This window comes from Bidens hawaiensis, unplaced genomic scaffold (assembly GCF_021521415.1).
Source record: "Bidens hawaiensis isolate Kalapana, Puna unplaced genomic scaffold, B.hawaiensis_p1.1 tig00008152_1, whole genome shotgun sequence".
NCBI lineage: Eukaryota > Viridiplantae > Streptophyta > Magnoliopsida > Asterales > Asteraceae > Bidens > Bidens hawaiensis.
Window position 1 is genome coordinate 833,027 of NW_027491581.1, and position 6,019 is coordinate 839,045.

Consider the following 6,019-nt stretch of genomic DNA (forward strand, 5'->3'; position numbering starts at 1 on the left):
TTTAAAAAAAAAATTTCTACAACTAAGTAAAATAAATTCCCATCTCCACACTTAGAACGCAATCGTCCTCGATGAGAACAAGGAAAAGAAATAAAATAAAATACAAATAAAACTTAAAATTTTCAAGAATAAAACAGAGAGCGGGTTACTCCCCTGGTTTATATGCAGAATCTTCATTAGCTGTGTATCATTCGAGTGACCGTATAGCATTTCATTCGCGGCCACAATCTCGGGAGAACCAATTCCAAAACGCCATCAGAGCTACCATGCTCATAATAATACCTGTAATAACTCAAACTCGCTCGCATGTAGCGGCGTACAAAACAGAAAACAAAAACATAAAAAGTAAACATAATTTTGTGTTTTTGTGATTTATTTTATTAAAAAAAAATTTGGTTTTATATTTTTTTTATTTTTATTTTTTGTTTATAAATGAAAAAGACAAACAGAATACACTCAAAATCAGCTGCTCGAATGGAGATTGAGTACGAGCGACTTCAATTGGGAGGATCCTTAGTAACAAAAAGTAAAAACAGATAAACAAAGACTCGGGCTGCCTCCTGAGAGCGCTTGGTTTAACGGGTCCTCAGCCTGACCCCTCTCTCACTTCTAACCCAAAAATGTTGTAAGGCGCAAAACCTCGCCTTCCTCCATGCTCGCCTTCTCACCAATGTAGTGCTTCAGACGGTGACCATTAACTTTGAAGCTCCCATTCTTGTCTTCAATTTCGATCGTCCAATACGGGAAGACTTCTTTAACTGTGTATGGTCCATACCATCGGGACTTAAGCTTTCCCGGAAATAATTTGAGTCGGGAATTAAACAAGAGTACGGTGCCCCCACACTTGAACTGTTTATCACTTCTCAACTTCCTATCATGCAGCTCTTTGGTCTTTAGCTTATAATTGTACGAATGTGCATAGGCATGATCGCAGAGTTCCTGTAACTCATGTATCTGATGGAAACGGTTATCTCCAGCAGTCGAAAGATCAAGGTTAACTGTTTGAAGCGCCCAAGAAGCACGATGCTCCAACTCAACAGGCAGATGACAGGCTTTCCCATAAATCATCCGAAACGGTGTGGAACCGGTCGGAGTTTTGTACGTTGTACGGAAAGCCCACAAAGCATCATCTAATTTGTTGGACCAATCCTTTCGGTTTAGCCCAACCATCTTCTCAAGAATGCGTTTAATGCCCCGATTACTCACTTCCACCTGCCCACTGGTCTGTGGGTGGTAGGCAGTCGCAAGCCGATGGGTGACCCCATAGCGTTGCAACGCCTTCTCCATCTGCGCGTTGCAGAAGTGAGTACCTTGATCGCTGATCAAGGCTTTCGGTACACCAAAACGAGAGAAAATATTTCTCAGAAATCTCACTACAACTCGGGCATCGTTAGTGGGCAAGGCTTTGGCTTCGACCCACCTGGAGACGTAATCAACCGCCACGAGTATGTACTTGTTCCCTCTAGACGACGGGAATGGGCCCATAAAATCAATACCCCAAATGTCAAAAATCTCGCAAACCTGATTTGCATTTTGGGGCATCTCATTTCGGGATGAGATGTTACCAACACGCTGGCATCGATCACAGCTTTTAACGAATGCGTGAGCATCTTTGAAAATCGAAGGCCAATAGAATCCTGAATCGAAGACCTTCTTAGCAGTAAGAACAGCACCATGGTGACCTCCTGTCGGTCCCTCATGACAGTGGCTCAAAATCCGCCACCCCTCTTCAACATCCACACATCTCCTCACCAGCTGATCAACACCTATACGAAAAAGAAACGGGTCGTCCGAAAAGAAATGGGTCGTCCCAAATGTAGAACTTTACATCAGCAAAGAATTTCTTCTTTTGCTAGTGAGACATCCTCTTAGGGAGGGAACCATCGACGAGGAAGTTAGCGAAATCGGCAAACCACGGGTAGCCGTCATCCTGGGCTCTGACAAACATGAGATTCTCTATCGGGAAATGGTCATTGATGATGACCTCAGCATCTCCAATCTCGGCTCTCTCAAGACGTGACAAGTGATCGGCCGCTACATTCTCGGCTCCCTTTTTATCACGGATTTCGATATCAAACTCCTGAAGCAGCAGGATCCATCGGATGAGACATGGTTTAGCATCCTGCTTGCTGAAAATATAACGAATGGCAGCATGATCCGTGTAGACGACTGTTTTGGACAGAACAAGATAGGACCTGAACTTATCGAATGCAAACACTACAGCTAACAACTCTTTCTCTGTGGTAGTGTAATTCTCCTGAGCACTGTTTAGGGTCCGGCTAGCATAGTAGATCGGGTGGAAGTGCTTCTCCTTCCGCTGTCCAAGCACTGCTCCAACGGCATAGTCGCTCGCGTCGCACATCAATTCAAATGGCAAAGACCAGTCAGGAGCAATCATGATCGGGGCGTTAACGAGTTTGTCTTTTAGAAGATCAAACGCCTCGATACACTGTTCAGAGAAGACGAATGGAGTGTCTTTCTCTAGTAGCTTGGTCATCGGTTTCGCGATTTTTGAGAAGTCTTTGATGAACCGGCGATAGAAACCAGCATGACCTAAAAAGCTACGGATGGATCTCACAGAAGTGGGCGGGGGAAGATTAGAAATGGTTTCAATTTTAGCTCGATCTACCTCGATCCCCGCACTCGAGATCCTATGTCCTAGAACAATGCCCTCGCGTACAATGAAGTGACACTTCTCCCAGTTGAGGACTAGGTTGGTGTCGACACAACGAGCCATCATCCTATCAAGGTTGGAAAGACAATGATCGAAAGAATTCCCGAAGACAGAAAAATCGTCCATGAAGACCTCAATGGAATCCTCAATCATGTCGTGAAATATCGCCACCATACATCGCTGGAAAGTAGCTGGAGCGTTACAGAGTCCGAAGGGCATGCGTTTATAGGCAAACGTGCCGTAGGGGCAGGTGAATGTGGTTTTCTCTTGATCATCGGGAGAGATCGGGATTTGGAAATACCCGGAGAAACCATCCAGAAAACAGTAGTACTGATGACCCGCCAAACGCTCAAGCATCTGATCAATGAAGGGTAGATGAAAGTGATCTTTCCTAGTTGCATCGTTCAGTATGCGGTAGTCGATGCAGACTCTCCAACCGGTCACGGTCCTAGTGGGAATAAGCTCGTTCCGTTCATTGGTGACAACAGTCATGCCACCTTTCTTGGGAACCACTTGGACCGGACTCACCCAGGCGCTATCAGAGATGGGAAAAATGATTCCCGCATCAAGGAGTTTAATGATTTCTTTCTTAACAACCTCTAGCATTTTCGGATTAAGCCTCCGTTGAGGCTGAACGACGGATTTGAAATTATCCTCCATGAGGATTTTATGAGTGCGGAACGAGGGATTAATCCCTTTGATGTCGATAATCTTCCATGCTATCGCCTCCTTATGCGCTTTCAGCACCTTCAACAACTTCAATTTCTCGACCTCCGTTAAGGCAGACGCGATGATGACGGGTAGCTTCCTCTCTTCGCCTAGAAATGCATACTCCAAATGATCGGGTAGATCCTTAAGTTCTATGGAAGGAGGAGGGCTCTCAACGGAAGGTTGGTCTCTCGGATCGTCGCTCACGATCTCAATAGCTGACTCAAAATCTAGGGTTGGTGACACGGTGTCATCCATCAATTGTTGAGTGGTCATTGCAACCATCTCGACCTCTGAAACCTCCCTATCGAGAATCTATGGGTCCAAGGTAGGTCCTCCACAGATGTCAGTGAAAAACTCCCGCACATGAGATACGATGGTGTCAACGAAATACAGGGAGTCGTCCGCTGATTTGGGGTGTTTTGAGTGACTGTCTTACGTCAAAGGTAACATTATCATCCCCAACTTTCAGAATTAATTTGCCCTCACGGACGTCGATCAACGCCTGTGCGGTAGCAAGGAATGGTCGGCCTAAAATGAGTGGGACACTATCATCCTCATTCATATCTAGAATGACAAAGTCCACAGGGAATATGAACTTGTCGATACGAACAAGCATGTTCTCGACCACCCCTCGCGGGTATTTCACGGAACGATCAGCAAATTGGATACTCATTCGGGTTGGCCTTGGTTCGCCAAGACCCAACTTACTGAAAACAGAATACGGCATAAGATTGATGCTGGCCCCAAGGTCGGCCAAAGCATGTTGAACCGTATCGTCGCCTAAGATGCAGGGAATCGTGAAACTCCCAGGATCGGCCATCTTTTCAGGCAACTTACTCTGCGACACTACAGAACACCCAGCACTCAACGGAATAGAAGAGACCTCAGCTAGCTTCTCCTTATTGGAAAGAATGTCCTTGAGGAATTTGGCATATTTGGGCATCTGAGTGAGTGCCTCAAGGAAAGGAATGTTCAGGTGAAGCTGTTTGAGAAGTTCAAGGAACTTGGAGTTTTGCTCATCGTCTCTGTCCGATCGGAGTCTCCCAGGATAAGGCAGTTTGGGTTTATAGACTCTCAGAGGTGGGTTTGATGATGATGAAGGTTTATTGGCCGGCTTCGTACTCGCTGGAATAGTCTGCTGGTGTGCCTCGGCCGGAGGAGGCTCCATCTGGATCTCCTCGTCCACCTGCTCTTCTTCATCAACCGCAGGTGTGACAACTCTCGAAGGACCAGCCTCTCTTTCTCTTCTAGCACCGCTCCTAGTAGTCACTGCTTTGGCGAACCCTCTCGGATTTTTCTCGGTGTTACTCGGTAGTGAACCTGGTGCTCTCTCAGATAACTGGCTGGCAATCTCTCCGACGTGACGCTTAAGATTAGCTAGAGACGTGGCTTGGTTCTTCAACATAGCATCGTGTTCCGCAAATTTCGCCGCCTCATTCGTCACTCGATTCATCTCATCTCGCTTCAGTAGCTCAGCCATCATCTCATCCAGTGAGGCTTTCTTCTCCTCTCGCCCCACTTGTTCTGAACTCTCTTGGCCTGAACTCCCCTGCCCGAATAGATTCTCTCGACGCTGGTTTTGGTATTGGGCTTCGTAGCCATTGGCTTGTCCCCCTAGATATTTATTCTGATTTCTCCAGCCAGTGTTCCCGCCAAAGGCGGGGTTTTGATATCTCAAGGGGTTGTTGACGAAATCAACTTCCTCTTGATTGCTACCCGGCTTAACAGGACAGTCAATGGTGTCGTGACCCTCTCGGCAAACCTCACACTTCGCGACGCTCTTAACAGTAAGATCTCTAACGAGTTTGTTCAAAGCATCAATTTGCGCATGCATGCTAGTGTTCGAATCGACCTGAAGTACTCTCCTCGATGACGTGGAAGAATTTCTGCCCCCGTGGCCCTCGTAGCTCGCTGCTAGATCATCAAAAAGGACGACGCACTCATCGAGATCTTTATTCTTAAGGAGGTTCCCGTTAGCAGTTTGGTTCAACATCTCTCTCACGTGCTGTGTGGCTCCATTGTAGAATTTCTCGATGAGCATCCACTTGTCTAAACCCTGGTGAGGACAACTAAGAAGGAGGTCCTTGAATCTTTCCCAAACTTCCCCGAAAGACTCGTCGGACCTCATGCGGAAGGAACAAATCTCCTCACGTAGTCGAGTGGATTTAGATGGCAGAAAGAATTTGGTCATGAATTTCTCTTGAAGGCCCGCCCAAGTGGTGATGGATCCAGCAGGTAGAGACTTCAGCCATTTGTAGGCTTTTCCGGAAAGTGAGAAGGGAAAGAGACGGAGATAGATGGCTTCATCGTTCATGTTGCCGATATTGAAAGTTTCGCAGATTTGAACAAACATGTCGATGTGGTTTGAAGGATCTTCGCTCTCTAGCCCTTCGAATTGGAGTGCGGCTTTGATGAGTTGCATGACGTGGGCAGGAATGGACCAGTTGCCAGCGGCGGCACCATTCGGTAAAGTGATGCTTGAATGAGGATTTATTTTCGGCCAACCATAGTCAGCTACTACTCTCCTAGGCGGTTGCTCACCCATGCTCCTATCCCTAGAAGAAGCGGAAGAAACAAAAGAAGAAGAATCAGAACTTGTCGGTGAAACAGAACGCTATCTCTCAGGCTGGATTT